Source organism: Protopterus annectens, chromosome 4.part1 (assembly GCF_019279795.1).
Source record: "Protopterus annectens isolate FY-2018-M chromosome 4.part1, PAN1.0, whole genome shotgun sequence".
Classification (NCBI taxonomy): domain Eukaryota; kingdom Metazoa; phylum Chordata; order Ceratodontiformes; family Protopteridae; genus Protopterus; species Protopterus annectens.
Window position 1 is genome coordinate 985,434,695 of NC_056734.1, and position 15,092 is coordinate 985,449,786.

General features: G+C 43.4%; 1 protein-coding gene across 1 annotated transcript in view; it reads right to left on the minus strand.

The window, feature by feature from the left end:
- Positions 1–15,092, minus strand: part of ARMC9 (armadillo repeat containing 9) — a 3,277,521-nt gene that overhangs the window by 1,821,928 nt on the left and 1,440,501 nt on the right.

Below are 15,092 nucleotides of genomic sequence, written 5' to 3' on the forward strand. Positions count from 1 at the left end.
GCAAGTTCCGGATCCTACTTTGTCTGCGGTGACTTCCTGGATGGCTCTTTTTTCTATCAGTCTTGCAACTTCTGTGACTGCCTGATCCCTTAGATTGGGTGGAACATCTGGGATGGACTTTCCTGAAACAAAAGAGGGTTGATGAAAGGGAATCTTGTAACCTCCGAATATAATGGCTAGTACCCATTTGTCTTTTGTAATATTTTGCCAGGCGGTTGGGTACAATGAAATCCTTCCCCTGACTGCCTCCAGAGTTGGGCAGTCGGGTATCCCTTCAGGGGTGTTAATAGGGTTTGGAAGAGAACGTATCTCTGCGCCCCTGATTTTGTGGACCCCCTCTGCCACGAGGGTGGCATCTGCCATTATTATTTCCCCCTCTGCCCCTGGGAGAAAATTTTCTACATGCATCAGGCAAGGGTCCCTGGGATTTTTGAAGCCACATCTTCCCCCACCCTTCTGACACTTTGGGTATGGTCTGGTAGGATTAGAAAAATGGACTCAGACATCAGAGAGCGTCTTGCCTTCCTGCTGGCACCTGGTAAGCGTGTCTTTCACCTGAGGGCCAAAGAGAGGAGCCATCAAAGGGGGTACTGGTGAAGGACGCTCTGAAAGGTTCCACAAACTGACACAGCCGCAGCCAAGAATGTCTCCTAAGAGCCACTCCTGTTCCTGCAGCTCTACTCACTCCATTGGCTGCTTATGAAATAAGCCTCATGAAGGAGCTGACTACTGAATTAAGAGTTGCCAGCTGGGTAGCTACCTTGGCTGAAGCTCCCAAAGCTGTGGGATCTTGTAGGGCATCTCCAAGCTCTTTGAGGAGATCCCTCTGAAGCCTAGAAAAATGGGAAAAATAGTTCAGGGACTAAGGGAGAAGATTGCTGATGAGAACATTCGCTTCCCATATCTGTCCATCGTACAAGAGTCTTTATTCGGTGGGTGGACAGATGAGGAGGTTTCAGCTAACTCTCTCTTTGTGGCTGCTGCTACCACCATGGCATCAACAGGGACACCTTTAGTCAAGAATTGTTTGTCCTGGGGAGCTGTGATAAATGTATTGGGTCTCCTCGGGACAGGTTCCATGGAATCTGGAGCTGACCAAGCCTTTCAAAACACTACAGACATGAGCGGATCAAAAGGTGGAAGGTCGGGAACCAAATGCATCCAAGTATACAGACTCGTCCTCAGAGGGGGTTAGGGAAGTCCAGCTACGCCTCTCCCTGAGAATCTCAAGGATGCCCAAAAAGCAAACTTCTTCAGAGAGGGATCTTGAGGACCCCTAGGATTCATCCAGGTCTGTATCTGAGGTGACAGACTCAGGGGAGTCTTGGTGCTTCCTCTTGCACTTTTTCTTCTGGAAAGTCTGCTCAGAATGCTCTGGGGAGGTTTCAGAAGAAGAGGGTTCACCCAATGGGGTGTCCTGGGGCATAGGTTCCATACGCTTTGGGGCTGGAGGAGGAGCAGAGGTCGTCACAGGCACAGAGGGGGACAGAGCCGATGAAACTGACAGTGGGGCCATCTGTGAGGACAGCAGTCTCCGCATGACCTCGGAGGCATCACGGTCTCAACACAAGGAGGGCTCCGAAGAGACAGGAATCCCACTCTGCACTGAGTGTGATGGCTCCGAGGCCGATGTGGGAGCCGTGCTCAACTGAGCCGAAGCTCTGTGAGGGAGAGCAGGGTCAAACAAGGGTCCGATGCCACTTCCCCCTCGAAGCCAATGAGAAAGCTTCGGTGCCCAGATACCTCGATGGGAGGAAGAACGGAGGTAATCGGAGTCAACGTCGAACTAAGCATAGTTGGAAGAGGAATCTAAATCGAAGCGGATGGAGCCAAGGCCTGTTGACTCAAAAGCATTTTAGCAAGGGCCTGTGACTTCAGCAACCTACTGACCACTCTCTCCACATCCTGATCCGATAACCTCGAAGATAGAGAGGAGTGGGAAGATGAACTATGACTGGTCTTGTTTTGAAGTAAGGGTGATTGTGGCACCGAGCGAATCGGCTCCAATGAATAAAACCTAGCTTGTTTGTGGCTCCGAAGTAACAGTTGGAGCCGAAGGAGGAGTAGTCTTATTGGTGCCAGAGGGCACCGACACACTTGGTTTGTCAAGCTCACAGGTCAGTTCCGAACATGGAGCCAACGGCTTGACTGGTTTCTAAGGTTTCACTGGCTGAGATGCTTTACCCGGAGAATCCTGTTTTAATAATCCACAGAGGATAAGCTTGTTTTTCCGCTCCTGCAGGACCCTTGGACTAAAGGCATGACAAATAGATCAAGAGTCCTGCAGGTGCAGAGCCTCCAAGCAGTAAACACAACTAGTGTGCCCATCTGTCAGAGACATCATCTGACAGCATGACTCACACTTTTTAAAACCTGAGGTTTTACCTTCCTTAGACATTTTACCAAAAAGACACACTACAATAGTACACTAACAATTATATTAAAGACCTTAAAGGAGCACCTCTAACGTAAACGGCTGCCCTTAAAGGGAGGGGGGGGACTCTCTAAGTTAAAAGAGTTCAGGGAATAACAGAAGGCCTAGCGACTAAGGGGCGACTGCCAACACAGCACAAAAAACACCACAAGGACGAGATAAGGGGTTTACAATAAAAGAAAAGTACAGTTTTGTACCTACCATAAATGTAGATGTTCGAGGATCTACATTGCTGCAGTCATAACCTGTGGGTAGTCCGCTGTCCTCGATCGGCCCGAATACCAAAGAGCTTGGCTGGCGTCGGTCAATGTCGCCTAGAGCTGACGTCAGAACGTCGGAGTACAAAAGCGCATGACCGACGCCATATCCTCAGTCTTTCTTGCCCCAGATGTCAGAAGGCCTAAGAATGAAAGAAGGCCAGAGCCAAAATAGTAAACGCCCAACAACCACAAACTATAGAGGGGAAGGAGGGAGGGATAATTGGACTGCAGCAATGTAGATCCTCGAACATCTACATTTATGTTAGGTACAAAACTGTACTATGTTCTTCTTCTCACATTGTTGCAGTCATAACCTGTGGGTAGAATCCCAAAGCAAAGGAAAAGGGAGGCTGGCAAACTAAATAGCATTAGGAGCTGCTAACATGCCCTGTAAAACTGCAGTGGCAAACCCAGCCCTAGACTTGGAATAAAGAGGGAGATGGTAATGCTTAGTAAAAGTGTGTACCGAACTCCAAGTAGCTGCCTCCAAAATATCCTTAGTAGCTACCCCCCTCAAAAAAGCAGTAGATGTGGCAGTAGCCCTAGTAGAATGAGGTCTGATCCCAGCAGGAACATTCTTCCCATGATGAGAATAACAAAAAGCAATACATTGACCAATCCACTTAGAAATAGTCTGCTTTGAAACAGCTTTCCCTTGTGAACCCAAAGCAAAAGAAACAAATAACTGTTGAGTCTGTCTGAACTCCTTAGTTCTGCTCAAATAATAACGTAACTGCCTGTGGATATCCAAAGAATGCAAGACTTTTTTCCCCCCTTATTTTGGGGATCAGCACAAAAAGTAGGCAAATGAATAGACTGGTTCAAGGCCACATTAGAAATCACTTTAGGCATAAAAGTAGGGTTAGTTCGCAAAGAAACTCTGTCCTTATGAAATATCAGAAAAGGTTCAACTGCCATGAGTGCATGCAATTCAGACACCCTCCTAGCAGAAGTAATGGCCAACAAAAAAGCAGTCTTCCAAGACAAAAACTTCAACTCAGACGTAGCTGCAGGTTCAAAAGGAGGTAAAGTAAGCTTCTCCAACACAAACTTGAGATCCCAGGAAGGAGTAGGAGCCCTCACGTGGGGTCTTATATTCTTTGGCCCTCTAAGAAATTGTTTGAACAAAGGGTGAGAAAATAAAGGAGGGTCACAATCATAGTGAGCAGAAATGGCTGCAGCATGAACCTTCACAGAAGAGAATGACAAACCCTTGTCCAGTAATTCAGTAAGATACTGTAGTGCAAAACTCAAATTAGGCACTGAAACATCAAAGCCCTTTGCTGTGCTCCAAAGAAAAAATCTCTTCCATTTATCAGCATAAACTTTTCTCGTACTAGGCCGCCTGGCTTCCAAAATGACATCTAAAACCTGTTGAGGAAGCTGAGACCCCACCGGCTCCATCACAGAATACGCCAGGCTGTTAGATGCAGGGACTGCACCCGAACACTGAGAAAATGATTGTTTGACTGGGATAACAAATGAGGAACTTGTGGCAGAAGCCAAGGAGGCTCCTGAGTTAAACTCCTCAGCAGAGGATACCAATGCTGACGTGGCCAATCTGGAGCTATTAGAATCATGCAAGGCTTGTCCCGTCTGACTTTCAATAGTACCTTGGGAAGAAGAGGCAGAGGAGGAAAAGCATAAACATGAAGGTTGTTCCAACTGAAAGATAGAGCATCCACTTTCCAAGCATTTGGGTGGAACATCTTTGTGCAAAATTTTGGCAGTTGAAAATTCAGTGGAGAAGCGAACAGATCTATGTCTGGAGTTCCCCAAGCCACGGTCAATTGTTTGAATACCTGAGGATCCAGTTCCCACTCATGGGGATCCACAATTTGCCTGCTCAATACATCTGCTAGGGAGTTCTGTGCTCCTGGCAGAAACCGTGCTTGAAGATTGATTTGCAAACTCAGAGCAGTCTCCCACAAAATCATTGCTTGTCTGCAAAGAGGGTAGGAATGGGTTCCCCCCTGCTTGTTGATGTACCACATGACTGTTGTGTTGTCTGTTTGAATCAACACCTGTCCCGGCTGAAGTAGGTCCTTGAAGGCCATCAAAGCAAATTGGACTGCTAACATCTCCTTCATGTTGATATGCAAATGTAGTAGTTTGGGAGGCCACATGTCTTGTATCCATTTCCCATTGAAGTGTGCTCCCAAGCCAAGTCCGAGGCATCCGTCGTTAGGATCTGACTCGCCTCTGGTCGGGTCACAGAGAGCCCCTTGTTTAGGTGACATTCCTGAGCCCACCACAAGAATTCCTTCTGGATGCAAGGTATAATCCGAATGACAGTGTCCAAACCGTGGCAGTGTTGAGTCCACACACTTTTGAGATACCATTGTAGCTTCCTCATATGCAGTTTGGCATTGGGAAGTACTAGAATGCAAGATGCCATGAACCCCAAGGCTTGAAGGACTGTCCTTGCAGTCAGCCTGGACATTACTGATAACTGCTGAAAGTATAGATGAAGAGATCTTTGTTTGTCCGGGGTCAGAAATGCCATCTGAGAAGCTGTATTCAGTCTCACACCCAGAAAGCACATGTCCTGAGAGGGCACTAGACTGGACTTTATTTCGTTCACAGAATACCCTAGGCACCTTAAAACTGCCATCACATACTGGAGATGTTGTAGTAACTTGTCTTTGTTTTGAGCAAGAATCAGGCAATCGTCCAGATAAGGATAAATTTGTATTCCTCTCTGTCTGAAAAAAGCAATCACAGGAGCCAGAACTTTTGTGAATACCCTGGGCGCAGTAGATAAACCAAAGGGCAATGCAGAGAACTGATAATGAGAAGTACCAGCCCGAAATCTCAGGAATCTCCTGCAGCTGAGCCTGATAGGGATGTGAAGATAGGCCTCTTTGAGATCCAGGGTTACCATCCAGTGATCTTTGCCCAGCATAGGCAGAAGTTGTTGTAATGTTAACATCTTGAACTTTGGAATGTCTAGGTAGGTATTGAGAATGGACAAATCCAGAATTGGCCTCCAAGTGTTTCCTTTCTTTGGCACTAGGAATAGACGGGAATAAAAACCTAGGCCTACTTCTGACGGAGGGACCACCTGAATTGCCCTCATCTGTAAAAGTAAAGAAATTTGCTCCTGAGCCTCCATTCTTTGTTGAGGAGGCACATCCGGCATGCCTTTGAAAGGGGGAAAAGTGTGAAAATAAAACTTGTACCCATGATTTATTATATCCAACACCCATTTGTTCTGGGTGACCAAATGCCAGTTTTGTTTGAAAAGTCCCAACTTTCCTCCTAGAGGAGCTGCCAGTAGAGAAGGGTCTGGCAGCGGAAGACACAGGTCATTGGGTCTGTTTACGAAAAGGCTGACCCCTGCCCTCACCAGAAGTCTGTGCAGGAGAGCTCCAAGTCCTAGGTCTGAAAGAAACCTGAGCGTGAGCTCTGCCTCTGCCACGCCTAGACCTGCCCTTAGACTGGTAATCCGAAGAAGGAAAAGACCATCCTCTAGCAGGCCAATTCCTACTAAACTTAGGGGGCTGCACCTGCATAAAATCTTTGACTGTCTGCATAGACTTAGCCTTATCTTCCATCTTTTTCAAAACTGATTCCACAGAAGGACCAAAAAGTACTTCAGATTGAAGAGGAGCATCCAAAATCCGAGCCTTAACATGCTCTGACAAATTTTGATCCTTAAGCCAGGCATGTCTACGAATAACTGAACCTGTAGCAGCCACCCTGGATGCAGCCTGAAGAGCATCGAAACCACACTGCAAAGAATGCTTGCCCACTTGATCTGATGCATGAACCAACTCCTGGAGCTCCTTACACTCTATGCCCTCAGATAAAGCATCCACCTTAGATTGCAATTGTCCTAACAAAAAATTCTGATACTTCAGCATATGAAATTGGCAATTCAAAGCCCTCATAGCTAACGTAGAGGAGGTGTACACTTTTTCCCCCATCTGTCTAAAGCTCTAGAATCTTTATCTACAGGAACTGGATTCTTAGCCACAGAAGCCCTAATACCCTTCGGACCTTGAGTAATAGTTTCCGGATCAGCTCCAGGACTCTTATACAAATACTTATGTGCTTCTGGAACTCTATAATATCTGTCTGGCTTAACAGGGGCAGGAGGTAAAGAATCAGGATTAAGGGAAGATTCAGAGAAAACATCCTGAACAACATCTAAGACAGGGGGAATAGCCAAGGGCCTATGCTGTGGCAGAAACAAAAATTCCCTGAGCCGTTTCCGAGAATCCTGGCCTTCCCACTTGAAATGCTCCCTCATGGAATGTAAAGTCTCAGAAAAAGAAAAATCCTCTGGAGGAGAAGCAGAAGGACAGGAGTCCTCTGCATCCGAATCTAAATAAGAAGGGAATTCCTGAATTTCTTCAACTGAGGAATCAGAGTAGTCTGAGGAATGATCCATCCCCTCTAAATCTGCCTCCACCCTAGGCCTCTTCTCTGGGGGGGGCATAGAACCCCTGATCAAAGAAATCAAGTCCTCAGCCATTTTTAACATATGCTTTTTAGGAATAGGGGCTGGAGAGCTAGAACTATGACCAGGGCCAACATGACAAGGTTTGGCCTTAGCATGAGCTTTAGCCACTGAAGCAGAAGGCCTAATAACCTTTTGTAAAGATGGAACTACAGACACCTGAGAAGCACCTTCAGCCGGGCCTAACTCCTGAGAGGCCAACTCCAGTAAAAGTAAAGGTTCCCCATGGGATTCAGCCGAACCCTCGGCAGGATCCACAGATTCAACCGGAGGCTCCGTAGAACCGGCGTCCGTAATGGACGACTCATCCGGTTTAGACTTCAAAGATTTATCTTTACGCTTTTTAGGGGTAGCAGGCGTCGGAGGATCCGACAGCATGTTATAGTTACACCTTTTACCAAAAACAAGCCTGGCACAGTCTAATCTCCGTTTAATGGTGCGCTTGTTAAATCTAGCACAAAAGCGACACCCGACCACGTCGTGCTCAGGCCCTAAGCAAGGAATAGAGAAAGAATGAAAATCCTTATGAGGTATCTGTTTCCCACAAGAAATGCAATTATTAACTTTTTCTGACATCCGGATAACTGAGGCAAGAAAAGACAAAGATTTCCCCAACGGGGTACTTAGCCCAACTTGGTCTTCGGTCTGAAACTCGATAAATGAAATTTTCAGAACGCCAAATGGCACTTGCAAACGCTGCTTCTGCTTCAGACCACGCAGCAAGAAAGACTGAGGATATGGCGTCGGTCATGCGCTTTTGTACTCCGATGTTCTGACGTCAGCTCTAGGCGACAATGACCGACGCCAGCCAAGCTCTTTGGTATTTGGGCCGATCGAGGACAGCGGACTACCCACAGGTTATGACTGCAGCAATGTGAGATGAAGAACATCTTACAAACTACTATAAGAGAGAAAATATATATCAAATTTATAAGCATATTACTTGAATTTAATAGAGGAAAAAAGTTATACTAAGCCTGGGCCAGTACTGACACAACCTCTCAGCTAAAACGGCAAACGAGACCTGGGTAGCTGATGCTGGGCATTCTGGGATAAGGGGCAGCCTCGAGCCAGTAAAGAGCTCTCGAGTTATAGTAAGTGGCAGAGTCAGAGCTGAGGATTGGCTCCGAACCCATCCAGCAAGAACGAAGGTGAGATTGGACAACTTAACATGGTTAGTTTCGTTAACACATAATTCAGGTCCCAGGGTGGCATCGGAGGCCTTCTGGGAGGCCTGATATTAGAAGCCCCTCTGAGGAATTGCTTAATCAATGGATGAGAGAAGAGGGGTTGGTCGGCATCATAACGGGCAGAGATGGTCGAGGCAAGGATTTTAATAAAGGAGAAGGAGAGGCCACTATTGAGCAACTCTGCTAGGTAATCCAAGATGAGAAGGATGGAAGGATGGGAGGTAACTGCCCACTTTAGACTGTCTGTCTCCAGGAGCAGAATCTTTTCCATTTTCCTGCATATGATTTTCTTGTGCTGGGCCTTCTGGCCTCCGTGATGATGTCCAGGATCCGTTTGCTTAACAGAGACTCCTTGTTATCTTTTAGTGTATAAGCCATGCTGAACGTTTGAGTGTCTGTAGGTCTGGGTACACTACCTTCCCCCTCTCTTGGGTCAAGAGGTCTGACATCAGGGGAAAGCAGCTTTGGGGGCTGTAAAGGTCAGACTGTGCAATAAGGGGTACCAATGCTGTCTGGGTCAATCTGGAGCAATGAGGATGGCCTTTGGTCTTTCCTCTCTTATTTTGATCAGAACCTTGGGAATAAGGGAGAGGAGGGTATGCATACACAAAGAGGGAGATCCAGGGGAAGGTCAAGGCACCCACCTTCCATGCTAGGAGGTGATACTCCCTGGTACAGAACTTGTGCAGCTGGTGGTTGAGGTGCGAGGCAAAGAGGTCCACTTCTAAGGTCCCCCACTCCTGGGTGATGTGCAGAAAAATTTCTCTGTGGAGCTGCCATTTGTGGGAGTCCAGTAAGTTTCTGCTTAGATGGTCCGCCAGGGTGTTGCTGATCCCTGGTAAGTATTGGGCAATTAGGTGTAGCCTCATGAAGGTGGCTATAAGCCAGAGACTCGTGACTAACCTGCACAGGGAGTAGGACTGATCGTCCCCCTGCTTCCCTGATGTACCACATTACTGTGGTGGTGTCTATTTTTATAAGGTGGACCCCTGGCCTGAGATAGGGTTGGAAGGAAGTCAGAGCCTTTTGCACTGCCATAATTTCTTTCTGGCTGATGTGCAAGTGAAGTTGCAGGGCATTCCAAAGGCATTGGGTACACCTGCCTGCTAGGTGAGAACCCCAAGCAATGGTGACGGTCTGGCCGGAAGGGCAAAGGATGAAGGGAAGACCTTTGTTCATGGCACAGGCCTCTGCCCTCCAGAGAAATCCGGCCCTTATACAAGGGATCAAGGGAGAGTGGTCTCTTGGTCTGTCAACTTCTGGAGAAGGATGCCTTTTCCTTTTTGGAGTGGGGGCCTGAGGACCTCAGATATGGGAGATGAGATCCTCTGCCATTTTAAGCATTTGAGCTTGGAGTGAGGGAGCAGTAGCAAGATGGTGGCTAGCAGCAGATTTCCTAGGACTGTCCAGGCTTCTAAGTCTGAGAGAATCTATCCGTCTCTGAGAAGTGGTAGTCAGATTCAAATACGTCAGTTTTTGTCTAGAATCGGTAGTGCGAAATGCCTGCTTGGAATCCGGTGCCTACGTCACGGCTCCAGACCGAACTGAGGCAGAGACAGCCAAAGGTTCGGAAGACGAAGTGGATTTATGCGGCATACCAGACTCCGAAAGGGTCTCAGCTGAGGCCTGTGTAGAAAGCAAGTTGGGCATCAGGGGCTGTGAAAGCATCTCAATGACTTCCGGAGAACTGACTATTTGCTTAGCTGTAGCGTCATCAGAAGGCTTAGCCCTGTGTGGCCTGTCTCTATGTCGACAGATTGATGGCTGACGGATGCCATCTTGGAATTCGAAGACTGAACATGAAAATATTTGTCTACAAAAAGATCTCTACGGTGAATGTTTCTCGCAATAAAGAGGGCACAGAACTGGCAACTAGAAATGTCTGGGCCTAAACAAGTGATGCAGTAAGAATGAAAGTCTCTGTGTGGGCTCTGCTTTCCACAGGTGAGACAATCAACTTTTCTGAACAATGGTTAGAGCAAGAAAAAAGGGTCCCCAATGGGGTACTTAGCTTTAGACGTTTTCTGCCGAAATTCAACTTCTGATAGCGACCGACTGGCACTCGTGTGAACTACTTCTGCTACGGGCTCCACGGCAAGAAAGACTGATGTAATGATGTTGACTGCCTTGCTTTATAGCACTGATGACCTGACATCAGACTACAGGTGATGGCAACCGGCGCACAAAAACACTGACTGGTATTTGGGCCGACTGAAGGCTACCACAGCAGTGTTAACCCACAGGTGATGACTGCAACAATGAAACACGAAAAACATTGTGAAGAATGTAATGAGGAAGAAACAAAAAACAAATTGTTTTCTAGAAAGTTAAAAAAATAACAGTTTTGGAGAAGTTTTAAAAAATATAAATGGAAAAGATTTGAAAAATATCAGTGGATATGATATATGGAAGATATGACAAAAATGTGAAACTGAAAAATTAAGACAGAATATTGTTTGCAGCAATACAGAAAAGAAAGGAATATTTTACAATAAAAAATACAGATGATAAACGTGCTAGATAAAATAAAGATGGTTTTGAAAGGAAGGATGAAAATAGATATATATTAAAGAACAGCTGATGTTAGTTTAAAAATCACTTTTGTTGCGAGTGTTTTTTCTTGAAATGATTAAAAACAATTTTACTTTTTCTGTGCAGACTGTGTGTTAAGGTTTAGAAAATGGAAATGAGAAGATATAAATTATGAATATTAATGTGCAAATAATGTAAAGAAGCATAAATAATGAAAGATGTACAAAAAGCAACCCCTACCCTTGTTTTGATAAGTGCTGAGGGATCTTTTACATATGCCTAAGCTAACAGTAAGTCAAGCAGCTGAGACATTAGTTTAACATCTCATCTGAAGAATTGCACAATGAGGAATGCAGACCCACCCCCACCCCCTTAATCTGCACTGCAGTGTTAGCATTGGAAAATTAATGTAAGTACTAAAAGTGGAAATAGAACCCATGGTCTTCTGATTTTTCAGCAACAATGGCAAGTATGCTATCTGTTCAGCCAGTGACACTACTACACTGAAGTCAAAGGTCCAGAAAAATTAGTAACTGGAAGAGTTGCAAATTCTCCAATACAGTGGATTACCGGAATAAAAAATAGACTGATAACATGGAATGTTCCACAAATAAAAAAAAAAAAAAAAGATTCTAAAGTGTGAAATGAGCATTACTGAAAATGTCAATGTGTACAGAAGGTTTCATTTGGAAACAAAACAGTCTTCGACAAGCTTAACTTAGTGTTATTTAATTTATAATAATCAGTGCAACATAACATACAGTATCTCATAATTACCTACATATGCAAGTGTGTGTATGTGTGAATACATAAACACACACACTTTTGTTTACGACAATGTACATTTAATTCGGCTTTGCTAAACTTGCCTAACATAGTATGCAATTCTTCCTATGATAGTCTGTTTATAATTTATTGTAACTAGGTCATGGGTGAAAACGGGCTCTAGACATACCATCTGACTACAAAACCTTCACTGCAGACCTTTCTCTTCTCCCCCCAAACATCCATCTTCAGCTGTTATATCCCTCCCAAGGGGACACAGAATGTAGAGGAAGTAGCTTGATGAGCAGAACCTCCAGTGCAGACCCAGGCAAAGAAAGAAGATTAATAAAGTGAGGTGCCATGAATGAGTAAGTCTCATGTATGACTGATCAAGCAGCCTTTGTGCAGCCCATATGGCAATAATTTGAAATGTCAGGACCTACTAGGGTGAGTCCATAAACAAAGACTGAATGGCTGAAAATATGAACTTACATGTACTAAAGTCTGAAATATCCATTTCTCTAAATATGCCCTTTTCTCCAAGGTATAAGTCATACATGTATGTGTATGTATATGAACAGAGAGAGAGATGTAGATAAATAATTCTGTACAAGTCATGTCCCCTACATAATGAGTGCAGTGGGGGTTACCCCCACACAAAAAAGTTTAGAGAGTGATATTTGAGATTTGCTCTTCTCGTGTACTTTTGATTTTTTTTCACATATAGTTACTTGGCATTTTGACTGCCGACATTTCAATAGGAAGTCATGACCATATGCTTGCAAGAGGCATTCAGGGAAAAAAATGCAGCTTACCAGACCTCCTGAGATTTTATTTATATATATATATATATATATATATTTATATATATATATATATATATATATATATATATATATATATATATATATATATATATATATATATATATAGATACATAAACACACACACACATTATATATATATATATATATATATATACACACACACACACACACACAAATATACACATACATATATATGTGTGTGTGTGTGTGTGTGTGTGTGTGTGTGTGTGTGTGTGTATGGGTCCACTTTTAAATTTTGAAATACCAAAATGTCGAGTTTTGAGATACCGAACTCAAAACATCGAGATTTCGGTATTTCAAAACTTAAAAGTGGACCAAAAAAAAACAATAAAAAAGACACAACTAAAAGAATGTGTTTGCAGCGGGGCTTGCCCTCCTGCACCCCAACACCCCCCCTTACTTAAATATACCAACTCTAGGATCGCACTACAGTGAAGAGAATCGTAATGCTCCTGTTGCACTTACCGTTCTCTTTACAGTAGCGCATACACACTATTTTAGTTTTTTTTTTTTTGGTCCACTTTTGAGTTTTGAGATACTGAAATCTCGATGTTTTGAGTTCAGTACCTCAAAACTCGACATTTTGGTATTTCAAAATTTAAAAGTGGACCCGTGTGTGTGTGTGTGTGTGTGTGTGTGTGTGTGTGTGTGTGTGTATATATATATATATATATATATATATATATATACACACACACACGTGTGTGTGTGTGTGTGTATATATATATATATATATATATATATATATATATATATATATATATCCTCCTCTCGTACACAGCTTCTAACCCTCACCTAGACCACTTTCAGCACAGTAGAAACATGGCTAGCTAATCGCCACCTGCTTCTAAATCCTAACAAAACCAAGCTACTACTTTTCTCCCCTAACCGTAGAATTCCTCTTCCTTCCTTCAACATCAAATCTAGCAATGACACCATTATCTCCCCTGATGACCATACAAACCTTCTAGGAGTAATAATAGACAACTTTAAATTTGATAAACATGTCAATCACACTATTAAGTCCATCGACAAAAAACTTGGCTCCCTGTACAGAGCCAAACCTTTCTTCACCGCCCCCTAGCTAGGGTAGCTATTGCAAGATCACACCTCCCTCTCTACCCTTATGTATGCCTCCCCTGTACTCACCAACCTATCCAAAACCGATCTCAACAAATTATCAGGATGTTACAATCATATGGCCAGATTCGCTACAGGCATGGCTTTTAGGACCCACCATTGCCAGAACTTGAAAGCACTGGGATGGCTAGAGTATCATACGCTTCTACATTTCAACCAGCTAATAGTAGCGCATAAAATACTCCATCAACCTGATAACACTCCTGCCCTAAAAAATATTCTCACCCCTCATAGTGCCCCCAGGCCATTATGCTCGGCTGATAAACAAATAATACTGACCCAAAAATCCAACAACTCTGCAAGCAATGCTATATTTGCCAACTCAACTGGTAAAATCTGGAACCTACTCCCTACTACCATTACCAAGGAAACCTCACTACCCCTATTTAAAAGAGGGCTCAAAAATACCTCACATCTCATTGGCTGTGCTCTTGTTCTAAACCTAACAACTTTACTAATACATGTCTTGCTACCCAACCTGCTGTTTAGCAAAGTATCTTTGCCTCATAGCATTTGAATGTCTAAGCATTGTGAATTATGAGATCTGATTGTATTCTGTGTTCACACTTTCTGATACGTCTATGCCAATCAGATGCAAGTCTGCACATTGTGTATATTGATATCTGCCTGTATTCTTTGTCTATATTTTTCTAAACATGTCTGCCTGAGTTTATCACTCAGTGATGTATGTACGGTCTCTTTTTTGGTATGTGGAGCTGTTCTCCCTGGGCCTCCGCTGAAAATGGACATATATCCAGTTGACTATCCCGGTCAACAAATGCAACAAAATAAAATAAATAAACATACATATGTGTGTGTGTGTATATATATATATATATATATATATATATATATATATATATATATATATATATATATATATATAGGTATATATATATATATATATATATATATATATATATATATATATATACATACATATATAAGGTATAGGTATATATATATATAGGTGTGTGTATATATATATATATATATATATATATATATATACATACATACACACACACACACACACACACACACACACACACACACACACACACACACGTATTATGGTCTTGGCCTGACACCCTATCCATCTAGTGACCCTGTAATTAGCCACAGCATGTCCAACTCCCACCATTACATAATTAAAAAAAATGTTAACAGGTAAATGTTTTCCATAATCAAAATTATTAACAGCACCATAAAACTCTTAGTTTAGAAAGGGCAACTTGGTTCTAGGCTTCATATTATTTCTGAAAAAAAAAACCCAGGTTGAAAAATGTTAGTCCTTTTTGGTTTTAATGACATTACGTCTTGATAACCCAATTCTGCCTTTACTTAGTAGTTCCAGCATAAAACAACTCATCAGTGTTGTGCCTGGTTTGTTGTCTATTTTGTCTGTCAAAGCTACCATGAGCTACTAAGAACTATGGTCAATGCCTGTGTACAGTA